The sequence below is a fragment of the Triticum aestivum genome, chromosome 2D, assembly GCF_018294505.1.
Source record: "Triticum aestivum cultivar Chinese Spring chromosome 2D, IWGSC CS RefSeq v2.1, whole genome shotgun sequence".
In the NCBI taxonomy this organism is placed as follows: domain Eukaryota; kingdom Viridiplantae; phylum Streptophyta; class Magnoliopsida; order Poales; family Poaceae; genus Triticum; species Triticum aestivum.
The window spans coordinates 20,635,706-20,654,170 of NC_057799.1; the positions used below are offsets into that span (position 1 = coordinate 20,635,706).

The 18,465-nt window shown below is 44.2% G+C and overlaps 1 pseudogene; it reads right to left on the minus strand.

The window, feature by feature from the left end:
* Nucleotides 1-12,103: 12,103 nt before the first annotated feature.
* On the minus strand, nt 12,104-13,803 carry LOC123048381 (bidirectional sugar transporter SWEET6b-like; annotated as a pseudogene).
* Nucleotides 13,804-18,465: the final 4,662 nt, after the last annotated feature.

Sequence of the window (18,465 nt, forward strand, 5' to 3'; positions counted from 1 at the left end):
TTGATCCTCAATACCTTGTTCTCCTTGATGTTCTTGGAGATTTATCCGATGCAATATTCTTTTGTAGTTTGTTTATCGAGATCCAATGAATTGTGGATATATGATCAGTTTATCTATAAATATTATTTGAATGTTCTCTGAATTCTTATATGCATTATTTGATAACTTTGTATTTCTCTTCGAATTATCGGTTTGGTTTGGCCAACTAGATTGGTTCTTCTTGCAATGGGAGAGGTGCTTAGTTTGGGTTCAATCTTGCGGTGTCCTCACCCACTGACAAAGTAGGGGTAGCGGGGCTTGTATTGTATTGTTTCCATCAACGGTAAAAAGAGGGGGTGTTCATCATATTGCTTGAGTTTATCCCTCTACATCATGTCATCTTACTTAAGGCGTTACTCCGTTCTTATGAACTTAATACTCTATATGCATGCTGGATAGCGGTCGATGTGTTGAGTAATAGTAGTAGATGCAGAATCGTTTCGGTGTACTTGACACGAACGTGATGCCTATATTCATAATCATTGCCTTGGATATCGTCATAACTTTGCACTTTTCTATCAATTGCTCGACTGTAATTTGTTCACCCACCAAATTATTTTCCTTCAAGAGAGAGCCTCTGGTGAAACCTATAGCCTCCGGGTCTATTTTTCATCATATATTTTTAGATCTATAAACCAAGAAAACCAAAAATACCTTGCTGCAATTTATTTACTTTTATTTTGTTTTACGTTTTAGTAATCTTTTATATCTGTCTCTATCGTATCTCATCTTTGCAAGTGACCGTGAAGGGATTGACAACCCCTTTATTGCGTTGGGTGCAAGTGTTTGATTGTTTGTGCAGTTGCATAGACTGGAGACTTGCGTGTACCTTCTACTGTACCTTACTCTTCGTTTGAAAAGTCTGCAACATGATATGTTGCAGCCCGAAACGGGTCCGCACATGGAATATGCTGGAAATATAACACAGTAGAGCAAGGAACAGAATAAATGCTATCACTACATGCATGTATGGCTGGTGGAGGCTCTATGGTTATAATGTTTTTGCGAAAAGCCAATTTTTTCCTACAACAAAGTAATATATTTTATTTAACTACCATGGTAGTTGATAAATATTGAGAATGGTACCCCCATCTCAATCCCAATTAACTAGTAATTAACCACCCAACCAATTAATTCAGAGTGATGAGATCAACATGATAATTCAAGAACCAGATACTCAAGATGTCCATAACCGGGGACACGGCTAACCATGATTAGTTTGTACACTCTGTAGTGGTTTGCGGACTTTTCCCCACAAGACTCGGTCTCCTCCGTTGAATTTCTCGCACTACACGGTGTTTGAGAAACGGATGACCGAGACACAGTCTTTCAGAAGCATTAACTCTTTACTCTGGGTAGATAGTACCAACCTACATCCCCTACATCTGCTAGCCTACCACTGAAAGAGGTCATGCAACATACTCAACTATGCTAGAGCCCATAATAGCTTGTGGCTGCACACGGAAGTTTCGAGCATGAATAATCTTATGACCCCTTTGAGCCTGGGTATGAACCATGGAGAAGTTGGAATACAGTAGATATTACACCTATATAAATAAAGAATGAGTTCACAACAGTACAAAAAAGTGGTGATTTATATTCTTATACTAACGGATCTCATGAGTTTTCTGTTGAGTTTTGTGTTGGGAAGTTTTCAAGTTTTGGGTAAAGATTTGATGGACTATGGAATCAGGAGTGGCAAGAGCCTATGCTTGGTGATGCCCAAGGCACCCCAAGGTAATATTCAAGGACAACCAAGCATCTAAGCTTGGGGATGCCCCGGATGGTATCCCCTCTTTCGTCTTCGTCTTCACCACATGGTATGTGTTTTGCTTGGAGCGTCTTGTATGATATGCGTCTTTGATTTTTAGTTTGCCACAATCATCCTTGCTGTACACACCTCTTGAGAGGGACACGCATGAATCTTGAATTTATTAGAATACTCTATGTGCTTCACTTATATCTTTAGAGCTAGGAAATATTGCTCTTGTGCTTCACTTATATCTTTTTAGAGCACGATGGTGGTTTTGTTTTATGGAAATTGTTGAACTCTCATGATTCACTTATATTATTTTGAGTGTCTCTCTAAACAGCATGGTAATTTGCTTATATAAATAAAGCATTGTCCCAAGTGAGGAAAGGATGATGGAGACTATGATTCCCCCACGAGTCGGGATGAGACTCCGGACGAAAAAAAAGAGGCCATAAAAAAAGAGAGAAAAGGCCCAAATAAAAGAAAAAAATCAGAGAAAAGAGAGAAGGGACAATGTTACTATTCTTTTTCCACACTTGTGCTTCAAAGTAGCACCATGATCTTCATGATAGAGAGTCTCCTATGATATCACTTTTATATACTAGTGGGAATTTTTCATTATAGAACTTGGCTTGTATATTCCAATGATGGGCTTCCTCAAATTGCCCTAGGTCTTCATGAGCAAGCAAGTTAGATGCACACCCACTTAGTTTTCATTATTGAGCTTTCATACACTTATAGCTCTAGTGCATCCGTTGCATGGCAATCCCTACTCACTCACATTAATATCTATTAATGGGCATCTCCATAGCCCGTTGATATGCCTAGTTGATGTGAGACTATCTCCTCCTTTTTGTCTTCTCCACAACCACCATTCTATTCCACCTATAGTGCTATATCCATGGCTCACGCTCATCTATTGCGTGAAGATTGAAAAGTTTGAGAACACCAAAAGTATGAAACAATAGCTTGGCTTGTCATCAGGGTTCTGCGTGATTTAAATATTTTCTGTGGCGAAGATAGAGCATAGCCAGACTATATGATTTTGTAGGGATAACTTTATTTGCCCATGTTATTTTGAGAAGACATGATTGCTTTATTAGTATGCTTGAAGTATTATAACTTTTATGTCAATATTAAACTTTTATCTTGAATCTTTCGGATCTGAATATTTATACCACAAATAAGAGAATTACATTGAAAATTATGCTAAGTAGCATTCCACATCAACAATTCTATTTTTATCATTTACCTACTCGAGGACGAGCAGGAATTAAGGTTGGGGATGCTTCATACGTCTCCAACGTATCTATAATTTTTGATTGTTCCATGCTATTATATATTCTGTTTTGGATGTTTAATGGGCTTTATTATACACTTATATATTATTTTTGGGACTGACCTATTAACCGAAGGCCCAGCCCAAATTGCCGTTTTTTGCCTATTTTAGTGTTTCGAAGGAAAGGAATATCAAACGGTGTCCAAACGGAATGAAACCTTCAGGAACGTGATTTTCGGAACAAACGTGATCCAGAGGACTTGGAGTGGACGCCAAGAAACGAACGAGGAGGCCACGAGGCAGGGGGGCGCGCCTACCCCTTGGGCGCGCCCTCCACCCTCATGGGCCCCTCGTAGCTCCACCGACCTACTTCTTCCTCCTATATATACCTACGTACCCCCAAACCATCAGACGAGAGCCAAAAACCCTATTTCCACTGATGCAACCTTCTGTACCCGTGAGATCCCATCTTGGGGCCTTTTCCGGCACTCCGCCGGAGGGGGCATCGATCACGGAGGCCTTCTACGGCAACACCATAGCCTCTCCGATGATGTGTGAGTAGTTTACCTCAGACCTTCGGGTCCATAGTTATTAGCTAGATGGCTTCTTCTCTCTCTTTGGATCTCAACACAAAGTTCTCCTCGATTCTCTTGGAGATCTATTTGATGTAACTCTTCTTTTTGCGGTGTGTTTGTGGAGATCCGATGAATTGTGGGTTTATGATCAAGATTATCTATGAACAATATTTGAATCTCCACTGAATTCTTTTATGTATGATTGGTTATCTTTGCAAGTCTCTTCGAATTATCAGTTCGGTTTGGCCTACTAGATTGATCTTTCTTGCAATGGGAGAAGTGCTTAGCTTTGGGTTCAATCTTGCGGTGCTCGACCCCAGTGACAGCAGGGGAAACGACACGTATTGTATTGTTGCCATCGAGGATAAAAAGATGGGGTTTATATCATATTGCATGAGTTTATCCCTCTACATCATGTCATCTTGCTTAAAGCGTTACTCCGTTCTTATGAACTTAATACTCTAGATGCATGCTGGATATAGGTCGATGTGTGGAGTAATAGTAGTAGATGCAGGCAGGAGTCGGTCTACTTGTCACGAACGTGATGCCTATATACATGATCATACCTAGATATTCTCATAATTATGCTCAATTCTATCAATTGCTCGAGAGTAATTCGTTTACCCACCGTAATACTTATGCTATCTTGAGAGAAGCCACTAGTGAAACCTATGGCCCCCGGGTCAATTTTGCATCATATTAATCTCCCAACAACTAGCTATTACTGGCGCCGTTTATTTTGCTTTCTTTACTTTTATTCTTTACCATAAAACACCAAAAATATTATCTTATCATCTCTATCAGATCTCACTCTCGGAAGTGATCCTGAAGGGATCGACAACCCCTTTATCGCGTTGGTTGCGAGGTTCTTATTTTTTTTGTAGGTGCGTGGGACTCAAGCGTGGTCTCCTACTAGATTGATACCTTGGTTCTCAAAAACTGAGGGAAATATGTACGCTACTTTACTGCATCACCCTTTCGTCTTCAAGGGAAAACCAACGCAGTGCTCAAGAGGTAGCAATCATCCTCTCAACAAAAATGAAATACTTGATATCTTTTATAATGAACTAAACGATGCTTCTAGGGACCACCTACATAGTTGTGCTGGTTGTGTTTTTAGGGAACAAACTGTTGAACAAGCTAAAGAATTATTGCCTAATATATTGTGTAATTATAACGACTGGACTCTTCCTGAACCACCTCCTGATCCAATTCCCAAGAAGAGGGGTGTTCTATTTCTATGTCCTGAAGATATGCAAGAGGCAAAGAAATCGATGAAAGAAAAAGGTATTAAACCTGAAGATGTTAAGAATTTACCACCTATTGAAGAAATACATGGTCTTAAAACCCTACATAGGTAGTAGAGGTAAATTCTCTCTATATATTTGGTGAAGGTGATATTCCTTATACTAAATCTGCTAGTCAATACTTGGATGAATTTGATAACTTTATTGTTAAACAAGAAAACTTTCATGCATATGTTAGTAGACAATTGAAACATAATGCCTATATGCTTGAACACTTGAGTGACTATATGTTTAGGACTGTTAATGATCTTAAGGTTGTTACTAAACATGTTTCCATGGTAAAAACTCAGGTAGAGCAAGTTCTCAAGGAACAAAATGATCTGCTTAATGACATGAAAAATAAAAAGAATGATCATGATTTTAGAGTTATGACTAGAGGTGGTAAAATGACTCAGGAACCTTTGTATTCTGAAGGCCATCCGAAAAGAATTGAGCAAGACTCCCAAAGAATTAATATTGATGCACCTAATCCTCCTAGTAATAAAAAGAAAAGGAATGATGATAGGACTTTGCATGCTTCTAGTGAATCTATTGTAGACACACATGAGAATCCAAATGATAATTCTATTTCTGATGCAGAAACAAAACCTAGTGATGAACGTGAACCTAGTAATAATGATAATGATGATGTTCATATTGATGCTCAACCTAGCAATGATAATGATGTGGAGATAGAACCCGTTGTTGATCTTGATAACCCACAACCTAAAACTAAAAGATATGATAAAAGAGACTTCATTGCTAGGAACCATGGTAAAGAAAGAAAACCATGGGTTCAAAAACCTATGCCCTTTCATTATAAAGCTTCAAAGAATAAATATGATGAGGAATTTGAGCGCTTTGTTCAAATGCTTAGACCTGTCTTTTTGCGTTTGCGTTTGACTGATTTTCTAAAAATGTCTCCTTATGCTAAGTACATCTAAGATATTTTTACTAATAAAACAAAGATACCGGAAGCTGAAATTTCCAACATGCTTGCCAATTATACATTTAAGGGTGGAATACCCAAGAAACTAGGAGATCCAAGAATACCAACTATACCATGCTTCATTAAAAGAAACTATGTTAGAATTGCTCTTTGTGATCTAGGAGCCGGTATTAGTCTTATGCCTTTCTCTTTATATGGTAGACTTTATTTGAGTAAGTTGACACCAACTGAAATCTCTTTGCAAATGGCTGATAAATCAACTGCTATACCCGTCGATATTGTGAAGATATACCTGTCGTAGTTGCAAATGTTACTATCTTAATAGACTTTGTTATTCTTGATATACCCGAGGATGTCAGTATGTAGATCATCCTTGGTAGACCCTTTTTGAACAATGAGCATACGGTACACTTTCCAAACAAACAACCTCGAGTGAATAGTATCAATTTTATTGGAAAATTTTCAACAATTACCATTGGAGGTTTTGAATTCCCTATTTCTACTCTCAAAAAGAAATATGATATTCTTATTGTTGGGGACATGCATATCCCCGTTGTGGTAACTAGTTCTATACAAAGATTCTCGGGTTTCATGTCATTCGGAAGAAGTTTGTTAATAAGATTTGATCTACCTTATTAATGAATTACTTTTGACTCGCATGAGATGGATGAATTTAGTAAACACAACCTTCTGTCCCCACCTTTTACTTTCTGTTATTTAGAATTAATAAAGTAGAATACTATTATTTTACTGTTTTTTGAATTATTCGTGCAATAAAAAAATGACCAGAAAATAGAAGTTCTCCAAATGCCCTGAAAATTTTATATGATTTTTTCGAGAATATTTGAAATTTGCTGGCACTGAACACACCCCAGGGGGTGCACCCGTGAGCCACAAGCCCACAGGGCGCGCCCACCCCCTGGACGCGCATAGGTGGCTTGTGGGGCCCATGTAGGCCCCCTCACTTACTTCAGCCACCCATCCACTTCGTCTTCCTCCAAAAAAAATCACACCATTGCTCAAACCTGTGTTCTTGCTCATCTTGCTGCCATTTTTGATCTCCTTGCTCAGAGCTCCGTTTTCGAAACTGTTTTGGAGGATTGCTCTTAGGTATGTAACTCCTGTAATGGTCCAATTAGTTTTGTTCTAGTGCTTCATATGTTGAAAAAGTTGCTCCTGTGGCGACCATGTTCTTGAGCTTGCATGTCAAATTTATATGGTCCAAAGTAGTTTTGTTCCTTGATATGGCTTCTACACACTTGTGGGAGTAGTTGCTACCAATTTTATTGAGTTTTGTTCACATCTATTTTGAGTCACTAAAAATTTCAGAAATTTTCAGAGAAAAGAAAAGCAATGAGGAGGTCGTTAAGGGGCTCGTCAACCCGTGATTCGGAGGAAACTCCGAAGAAGAAGACCAAGTACAATCTTCCGCGTGCGGCGGAGGTTCGGACGTGTGAGTGGCCAAGTGATGCATTCTTCAAGGAGGCGGGAATTTATGAAGATTTCTATTATTTGGCAAACAATGCTGGCATCATCCCCTTCCTCCAGGATAAGTGCGACCAATACCTCCTACTCACTAATACCTTTGTGCAAAACTTACATTTTTATCCTAAGAAAACACCACCCACGGTAGAGTTCCATTTGTATGATGAGCCTAAGGAGATGACATTATATGATCTTTGCGATGTTTGCAAAATACCTTATGAGGGAAGCATTAGTAAGCCACGTCCTAGGGACATGGATAGATTTTATTTTTTAAACTATTGTGGGGGAAGAGAGAGGAGTATCAGACGCAAGAGTGGCTAGTTTACATTTTCCCGTGTTACGTTACTATGCATTATTTGCCGGGAGATGCCTTACAGGTCGTAGAGAGAGTGGAACTCTCAGTTCACCTGACCTTGCTATTTTGCGCCATGCTTTATATGCTGACAGAACTTTTAGTTTGGGCACTATGATTGCTTGTCAGTTACATACAAACCGGACGACGGGTGGAACTCTCAGTTCACCTGACCTTGTATGCAGTCTCCATCGTGGTCCTCGGCTGGTACCTAAGTCGGAAAATTTTGTGTTCTTGGCGTTAAGTTGTTGTCGTACTTAATATTCTGTTTTGCCTTATCTGTTAAATGACCCTTCCGCCTGTTGCGGTTGGTGCCACTGAAAGAGGATGCCAGAATACGTGTGAGTAATGGCAAATGGTAAATACATTTGTTTCATTTTCTGTTCCCACCAACCATGTTAAATATGAACCTACAACGACCATCGTACGTGACGAATCTTCTTTTTGAACAATGATCCCATTGTTAGGCTTGATACCTATGTTTAGTGTTTGTACCAGGCGTGTTTCAGTTTTATTTTTCCTCTGGAAAAGTCACACTATTCCTTCAAATATATTCAAAGTAAAGGAAAATAGGTACGTTCCAAAAAAAACCATTTCCTTAAGGAGACCTCGCTCACGCCCGACCCATTTGAAGAAAAATACCATGCATACCACAAAATAAGGCCCAATGATTTTTTTGGATAGGATAAGTGCACTTCACGCCACCCAGGGTCAAGCACTCACCGGCGGCGCAAGAGGAGATACCTTTTGTGCGAGAGTGCTCTTAGTTCAAAATATTCAAAGGTGGTGCCTCAAGCTAAACTTATCACCTTTGAATCTCTCCCTCTTTTGCTACTAAGTATGATCCATCTAATCCTTGCAGCCCCTTCTCTGGACAAGCAATAGCTATTGCAGTCGCCGATGAGATTCTCGACCAAGCGATACCTGAGTGGTTCGAATTGGCAATCATATGCTTCCAGCAGTATCAGTCGCCATGATGAGCTCCGCCATTGGTTCTTATTTTGTGTACTTATCAACACTGTTATCTAACTTGCACCAGCCTTCTGCATAAACGCCATGCTTTTGGTCTTTTGTGATATGGTGCCACGCATATAATGAAGGATCTGCTTCACCAGGGCCCAATGGGAGTCACGCGGAGCATGCATGTGAAGACACACCGACTGCATGGCATACTATAGGCATGTGAGCGTCAAGTACTGCAGCGCATCGACGATGGAGTGATAAAAGGCTGCTTTCGGTGCAGGCGATCCGTCAAGTGCAGAGATATTGGCCTTGGACAGGCATGGCAGCAGGCTTGTAGTTAAGCATGCCCGTGTGCTCGAGAAGCTTATGAGCATATTGTTGTTGATGAATAAAGAACCCGTCAGCGCGTCGTACCACCTCGATGCCGAGGAAGTAGTGAAGAGGCCCCAGATCCTTGAGGCCGAACTCATATCGGAGACGAGCAGTGAGCTGATGAAGGAGCTCAGTGGAGGACGCCGTCAGGATGATGTCATCGACGTAGGCGGTAGCAGCGCCCTGATGGTAGACGAACAATGATGCGTCAGAGCAGGTTGATCGAGACCCGATCCATTGGAGGAAGGCGGCGATGCGCCAGTACAACGCACGTGGTGCCTGCTTGAGCCCTTAGATGGATTAAGAAAGCAAACACACGTGATCCAGATGAGTGGCGCTGAAGAATCCGGTAGGCTGCTGGCAAAACACCTGCTCGATGAGATGACCATGAAGAAATGCATTGGAAACATCCAACTGATGCACAGGCCATGTGCGAGACACCGCAAGCTGTAAAACATCGTGAATCATACCTGATTTAACAATCGGGGCAAAGGTGTCGAAGTCAACTCCGGCGCGCTGCCAAAAGCCATAGACTACCCTGTACGCTTTGTAGCGCTCAAGGGAACCGTCAGGGTGGGTCTTGTGGTGGAACACCCATTTCTCACTGATGACGTTGGCATTGGGAGGCCACGCGGCACAAGTTGCCACGTGCGGACGTGAGGTTGTGCTCCAACGCGTCAAACTCCTTTTGCATGGTGGTGAGCTAGTGAGGGTCGCAAAAAGCAGCGCTGGCTCAAAAGGGAATCGACGATGGTGATGAAGTCGATGCGGTACACACGTACTCTTAAGACGAATAGCACTTGCCAGGACAAAAGCAAACAAGCGTGAGCACGGGTCGTCATGTGGTGCGGCGCTACCGGAGAGGCGGGTGGAGCAACGGGCGAGGGCGAGGATTCATCTACATTAGCTCAATATCATCCCCATCGAGTTACTTTGCGCGTGACGTAAACCCAGCAACCATCATAAACATCATTGTTTCTGGTAAGCAAACCATCCAAGTTCATGTACCTCTGTAGAGAATCGCCAATCTACCATGCTAATGTATTTTCTTGGCCCTGTTTAATCCCATCATAGACCCATTCGTTCGGTCCTGGGGCGTCAAAGTCCACACCTGGAGGACAGTAGGAGACATGAATATTAGTGTCCATTCGTATAGGACGCAGTGCTCGACTACTTTGGCGCCAGGATTAGCAACCCATGTGCAATTGGCAACCTCCTTGGCCTCATGAAATTGATCATCTGTTCCTCTCCTCCCCTCGTGCGCTTTATATGGAATGTACCAAAATGCACTTTATTCTTCTTTCCATGGATATTTAATAACTGTTGGAATCCTGGATAAACAAGTTTGCTGGAGTGACTGGAAAATTAGTGCTAGTTGTGGTTGCTGCAGTTCCGCGGATTATCTGGAAAATGTGAAATGATGGTGTTTCAGGCACACACAGAAAAAACCGCTGGATGATGTGTTGTTGTGATCAAACTAATTGGATATTGGATTCACTATTCGTTTCCTTTGTAGAGAAATGAGGTAAACAAAAATCTGTTGCAGTGGGGAGTAATGCTCTTTGAACAGGTGGCAAATGAAGTGTTTGCAGCTGTGCGGGGCCAGAAACTAACTCACTTAAGGCTATCGGTCTTCGGCTGCATTCAGCGACTGTTTAGCAGGGCCATCTCGAGAAATTTGGGGACTCGGGCAGAAACCAAAAGGTGGCCCAAAATTTCGAACAATTCACATAACATAAGAATTAATATGCGTAAAGCATACTGTCACTTTATTATATAATTTCCAGTCTGTTTTATTTGTACCTTATTTAACCATATATCAGATATTATGCTAAAATGGTAATGTGATAGCAAAGCAATGAACGAACCTCGTGTTCTACCAAAAAGGACCATCCGTCTAGTATTTCTTGGAATATAATCTTCAATCATACCTTCGTACTATATCATATCTCCAAGACATCAATTTCTGCATCATGTTCCACAACCACCATTGTATTATCTTCACCCCCATCGTCAACATTAACATCTGCAGTTTGATTTTCACAATCAGGTTGGCAGGCTCACTAAATATCTATCGAGGGCACTCTTGAGTTCGAGCCTCAAGATCCAGGCTTTGTTTTGCAGCACCAGAATCATGTTTCCTAATTCTAGTAGACATAATGATGATCCAGGAAGAAAACCTAACAAATTATAATAAGTGATCATTGATCAAATAGAATCTAACTAGATTCATATAGTAATTATCGCTAGGTGACTCGAGATCATTCAAATACAAAGAAAATAAATTGATAAAAAAACCTTGCTCTTGGATATTAAAACACAGTATGTAGCCTAAAGTTGATGTGTTTAGCTAGCCTGGGCTGCTAGTTTGGATGCTGCTTCAAGTTGGATGTGATTTTTATTTCCCTTAATAGAAGTTTGTGGGAAAGGGCTGGAGTCTTACTAGTTATAGCCACAAGTTGGTGGCCTATCTAATTTGAGCGGAGCTCTTCCTATAGTCAACTCATTTTTCTTGACAAAGAAGTGTGTCTATATATACAGTAGACACCATGCGATCAAACACACAACTTTGATATATATATGAGAAACAAATAACATGTTACAAGATTCAGAAAAATATCTCTAGCAGGGACGACTCGAAGCGTCATACTTGACCAAGCTGCAGAGCTGCTCGTTGCCTGTCCATGTGGTAAGAAGGCAGCGTCACGGGAAAAGAGCAGGAGCCATCCAAACAAACCGGTAATTAGGTTAAGTCAGTCTCCTTTTCTCTTACACCGGGTTCAAGTTGCATCACCAATAAGATGCCCTTTGGGTGTTTTTGTACATTAAACGAAAGAGGACCTTGCCCGAAACATAATACAAACACATCATGGATATTGAATAATTTAATTTAACAAAGCCATCACACGCTGTAATTAAAAAATCAATCGTATCATCACGTAAGAGCAGATTGAAAACAGGAAAGCATACATGGTGTCATAATACATCTCTGGGATAACTCAGCTGGATTGGTATTTATATACACTTGAAATAACACTATTAGTCTCGGACAGACGACAATGGTTCACCAAACTAAAGGCGATCTCAGACTCTACTAGCTAACAAAAAGTAGTACTAATTAACATCAACTTGTTGAAGTATCATCCGGTATTAACTACTCAAAATCACTAGGGCTAAAAACGAAGCCATGTTTATTTTTCGATGGTGACGGAGACGTTGCCGCTGGTAACGGCGTTTTTGGTGAGGACAGTGGGCAGTTCGACGTTTTTGCCCTTCTTGGGGGTCAATCTGTAGTAGTAAAAGTACAGGATCAGCTGGATGAGGCCGAAGATTGTACCGAGGGCATTGGGGATCTGCACAGAATTTAAAGAGGACATAACAGTTAGATCAATCCGCGCTGAGGAGTTCTTGATTGTATGTCTGGCTGGGTTTGCGACTTCTTATTTCCAATGTGTATGTGTATGTACATACCGTGATGTAGATGTCAAACTTGATGAGCGCATAGCCCGTCCAGCAGCAGCCATTGAGGAAGTTCACCAGCGACAGGAAGAACGGCATGTACTCCACACTCTTGGTCCTGATCACTTTACCCTGCAAATAGGCAGTACAATATTACTACTTTCATCTTATTTTTTTTAGTAATATTAGTATTAGTACACTCCTAAGTTGGCAAAAACAATTAGCCTGAGCTAGTAATTCACCCTGTAGAAGAACTTGGGTGCGTGAGAGGTGAACAACTCAATTCGGATTTTTTAACAGGGTTTTGGCACGAACGTTAAAAAATGAAAGGTGGGTACATCTTTTAGATGTACATAGATTTTCAAGCAGAATCAACAACAAACAAGGTGTGCTACTTAACAAATTAAGGTCTGTCAAAAGCATCTACACGTGCACAACGCAGATTAATTATAGGCAGGTATTTTTTCTTGAAAGCGCATAATTACCGCACCACACGTGCACAACGCAGATTAATTAATTAGCCACCAGAACTAACAAGTTAAAGCGGTTATCAAAGATCACGGGTCGACGACCCTTAAGTTGGGGTGGTGTACGTACCATGATGGTGAGCGGGGAGGCGTACATGATGGAGCCGAAGATGACGCAGAGGATGCCTACGATCATGGAGCGCTTCTCATGGGTGTGGGCACCGAGGAGCACGCCAGCCACCACGACAGCCATGAACGCCGCCTCAAGGGCGAGCACGCCGAGCATCTTCCACTGCACACACAGCAGAGCACATGCACATGGCTTTGGTTAGGGGCTGGAGGATCTTCTGTATACAGAATCTAAAGACGAAAAGAGACATTAGGCCGGATGAGGAGGCATTAGGAGGGTTGCACGTACGTACCCTTGTGTTCTTGGCCGCGTAGATGATGAAGATGATGATGTAGGCGCCCTCAATAACGAGGCCGATGCCGTTGATGGTGAGGACGAGGGTGCTGTTGGGGTGGACGATGGGGAGCCCATAAAAGAACCAGAGCAGGCAGTTCATGAGCGTCGCCAGATAGGGGTCCGGTTTGAACTCCTCCACGTCCTTGGCCTTGTAGATCCCCAGAACGTCGGCCTGCGTACGTACGTACAAGTAGAAAACGAGCCTCAGATTCATGACCTAGCAACCACCTTTCATGTATGTATACATACAGACTAGACGAGAGGAGGAGTGGGCTTACACAGGGGAGAGGAAGAGGCCGAAGGAGATGACATTGCCGATGATGCTGACGATGTTGCGGGCCACTTCGGCGGAAACCATGATGCTCAGCTAGATCGATTGCTCGCCGGGAGCAAACGACTCGAGGAAGGTTGGTTGTTATTTGTTTGGGGCGTGGGTGGCCGAGCTTATATCCGATGTGGATATGGTTAAGGGTAGGTTAAACGGATTGATTTGAGTGCAGTCCTCATCCAACTCCTTCTCCGGCCGTGCTCCCATCCAACGGCCGGCCGTATCAATTTCTTCCTCTCCCGCGTCCATTTTCCAAACGAAAAAGGATCACGCAGCTAGGAGCTAGCTCCTCTGCCACGTAACAATACTCCTAGTCGGATAAACCCGATACAGTCGTACGCAAAACAAATAAGGACAACCCTGGGCGCGAAACTGTCACGGACCAACACCGACCCAGCCGGCATCACCCATGGACAGTGCAAAGCCCAAGACCGACCCAGTCGTCCCAACCACTCCGGAAGCCCAACACGCGTGTTACCGGAGGCCGTGAAGTGTTGCTGGTGCTCTACTCCCTCGATCTCATAATATAAGAGTGTTTTCGACACTATGCGACGGAGGGAGTAATATACAATTATCTTTCTACTATTAAAGTGGAGTGCGTAGGTCATTTTGTTTTGTTTGGTTACCTCGTTCCCCCATCGATCAAACGCCCTAACGTCCCCCCTCAACAATTTTTATTCTAAAAAAATCCAACTCTTGTTCTCCGTTTGGAGCTCGGCCGCCGGTCCACTTTGCGCTGTGGCGGCGTTGGCTGCGGCGGCGTGGTGGTCGGCCCTGCCTCGGGCAGCGGCAGATGCAGGCACGTCGCAGGCCTGTACCGGGAAGGGCAGCGGCTGCGGTCGGCGCGCCATCGGGCGTCGGATCGGCGGCAAAAGCGTGGAGGCCATGGTGGTCTAGGCGGCGCCTCGGGTCTGGTATGATCTGGCCGGTGCAGCCGGCGGTGGTGGCCATCTCCTCTGTCGGAGGTGGTCGGCCTGACGCTGGATGGTCAGATCTCAAGATCCGTCATCTAGCTCCGGCTGCAAGTCGGGAAGACATAGTTGTTGGTGAAAACCGAGCCGTTGGTAGGCGATGGTGGCGTTTTGCGCCGTTACCTTGATGAATACATCGTTGTGTAACTGTTATCGACCCATCATGCTGCTTTGGGGTAAACCTAGGATTTGGTCTTCCAGATCGGACGATGACGGTACTAAGGCGCCGTTTCTCTATTGGGAGCATCTTTTGTGGAGCAGCGCTGGAGCACAGAGGCAGAAGGTGGAGCGGCTTCGTCTTGGACGGAGCTTCGGTGGAGCTGTCAAGTCATGCCTGGTTGGCAGGTGCTATGCACGACGGATCTTCCAGAGTCTTTGCGTCTGGACACACGAGTGCAGGGCGGTGGCGCCGTTGGGTGCCGTGGTGGCGTCGACGGATGTCTGGCCTGGCAAGTATGATGCGGATCTCTCTCCTGGAGATGGGTCAGTGGTCCGATGAAGACGGCGGCGTCTAGAATGTATGCATATGGTGTGCCCTTTAGGTAGGCTGCACCGGCTGTTGGTCCCGATACATTATGTGGATGGATCGGCGACGACACCGATTTTAGATATGGGTAGTGAGAGCGCTCCACATTATTGAGTTTGTAGGTGTGAATGGTGGCTTTGGGTGGATTGATGTATGTTTTTGTGAGGCCTTTGTGGAATAATTAATAAAGATGGGTACATGTATCTACTGATGCAGAGGTCGGGGTTTAACCTCCTTCTCTAAATAAACAAATCACTCCACCAAGCCATATCTATATCTGTCCTCTCTCCTCTAGGGTTGTGCCGCCCCATGCCTCCTCCACCTATAACCAGCGAGCATTCTACACCATTGCAACAGCCCCCGTGACTTCTCCTACATAAATGTCCTCTCCCCCAAGGAGATTGCAGAGAGAAGACAATCGCTGCGACAGCAGCAGGAGGTGGCCTGGAGGCACAGGAATGGTGTTGCCTGCTGTCCGTGGCCTTCTCCATGGGCCTGCTGCAGAGCGGCGAGCCTGATGCGCCGCGACGGATGCTGCACCGTAGTGCGGTTGCAGGGAATGGACATAATGCCCTAACGGAGGCCATCGCCATACGCTTGACCCAGGTCATCAATCCGCGGCACGTGCCGCGTCATCGGACCGAGCTGTGTCGGTTGGCACACCTCATCGACGCGGGGGCATAGCAGGCCGTTGGCATAGCTTTGTATTATCTCTTTTTTGTAAAAAAAATTGTATTTTTATCTCTTTTTCTAAATTAAAATTTGATTAACTTAAATTGCCTTATCTAAACAAAAACATACATAAATTGTATATCGATTTGGTGTAGAATTTTTAGTAGATTATGAATATGTAGTTTGTATTTGTTTTCTAGTATGTTAGTAATGTGACCTCGTGTTCTTTTGCATATAGGTCCCTATACTTTATTAGAATAAAAAACAATTGATAATTACATCTATTTTGACAAAGTTTTATAGTGCGACCCGCCTCATGGAAGTCGCCCCCGCCGTGGAGGGGGCAAATAGCCACGTCAGGCTGACAAGGAGGGGATTTTCCGGTGGCTTGGACCCGGACCGTGTTCGGGGGTGTACCTATGGGCTGACCTATCACAACCAGGCGAAAAGGTCAATTGGTCAAACTCTGTCTAGCGAAACTCAAAGGCCTAGATCCATTGGTCAACTGTGCCAGGGTTACACGGGACGGGGGACTTGCGGGGTAGCTATGCTGAGGTGTTGCGCTGGGTCCTCTTACACGTCTGAAAGTGTGGTGGCAGGTGCAAGCACCCGACACGTGCCTCTGGTGTGTAACCCCCCTCACGGACGTCGCTGTCGCGGTCTCACGGAGTGGGGAAACGGAAACGTCTGGCAGACACGGGGGGGGGGGGGGAATCTTGTGGTGGTTTGGGCCCGGACCGTGTTGGGGGTGTAACTATGGGCTGGCCTATCACAACCAGGTGAAAAGGAACATCGATCATACCCCGTCCTGTGAAAGTTAAAGGCTCAGATCCGCCGGTCAACTGTGCCAGGGTTAGATGGGACAGGGGACTTGGGGTGGTAGCTATGCCACCAAGTCTTGCACTGGGCACTCTTACACGTCTAGAAGTTTGGTTGCAGGTGCACGCACCCCGCATGCGGCTCCGTAGTGTGACCCCCCTCACGGACGTCGCTACCGCCATCGCACGGAATGGGGAAACTGTCATGTCGAGCAGACACGGAGGGAATCTTGTGTTGGGTTGGGCGTGGACCATGTTCGAGGGTGTACCTATGGGCTGGCCTATCACAACCAGGTGAAAAGGTCCATTGGTAAAACCCTACCCGGTGAAAGTCAAAGGCCTAGATCCGCCGGTCAGCTGTTCCAGGGTTAGACGGGACAGGGGACTGTTGGGGAACGTAGCATGCAATTCAAAAATATCCTACGCTGACGCAAGATCTATCTAGGAGATGCATAGCAACGAGAAGGGGAGAGTGTGTCCACGTACCCTTGTAGACCGAAAGCGGAAGCGTTTGACAACGCGGTTGATGTAGTCGCTCTTCTCGTTCCGACCGATCAAGCACCGAACGTACGGCACCTCCGAGTTCTGCCAATATAGGTTGGAGGGGAGTAGAGGCAGCCAAGGGGGCGCCCCAAGTAGGAGCAATCCTACTTGGGGTCCTCCCAATTAGGCCACCCCCCTTTCCTTTTCCTATTCGGAGTAGGAAGGGAAGAGAGGGAAGGGGGATCCTATTCCCTTTTTCCTTTCCTCCTTCCCCTTTCCTTCTCCAAGTTAGCCAGCCCATATGGGGTAGGGCGCACCAGCCCCTTTGTGGCTGGTGCGTCTCCCCTCTTAGCCAATAAGGCCCATATCTTTTGCCGGGGGTGCCCGGAACCCCTTTCGGTGACCCGATACGTACCTAGTACCCTTTGGAACACTTCCGGTGTCCGAATACTATCATCCTATATATCAATCTTCACGTCTCGACCATTTCGAGACTCCTCGTCATGTCCATGATCTCATCCAGGACTCCGAACAACATTCGGTCACCAAATCACATAACTCATATAATACAATATCGTCATCGAATGTTAAGCGTGCAGACCCTACGGGTTCAAGAACTATGTTGACATGACCGAGACACCTCTCCGGTCAATAACCAACAGCGGAACCTGGATACTCATATTGGTTCCTACATATTGTACGAAGATCTTTATCGGTCGTACCGTAATGCCAATATACATTATTCCCTTTGTCATCGGTATGTTACTTGCCCGAGATTCGATCGTCCGTATCTTCATACCTAGTTCAATCTCATTACCGGCAAGTCTCTTTACTCGCTCCGTAAAGCATCGTCCCGCAACTAACTCATTATTCACATTGCTTGCAAGGCTTCTTATGATGTGCATTACCGAGAGGTCCTAGAGATACCTCTCCGATACTGGGAGTGACAAATCCTAATCTTGATCTATGCCAACCCAACAAACACCTTCGGAGATACCTGTAGAGCATGTTTATAATCACCCAGTTATGTTGTGACGTTTCATAGCACACAAGGCATTCCTCTGGTATCCAGGAGTTGCATAATCTCATAGTCGGAGGAATATGTATTTGACATGAAGAAAGCAATAGCAATAAAACTGAATGATCAATATGCTAAGCTAACGGATGGGTCTTGTCCATCATATCATTCTCCTAATGATGTGATCCCGTTCATCAAATGACA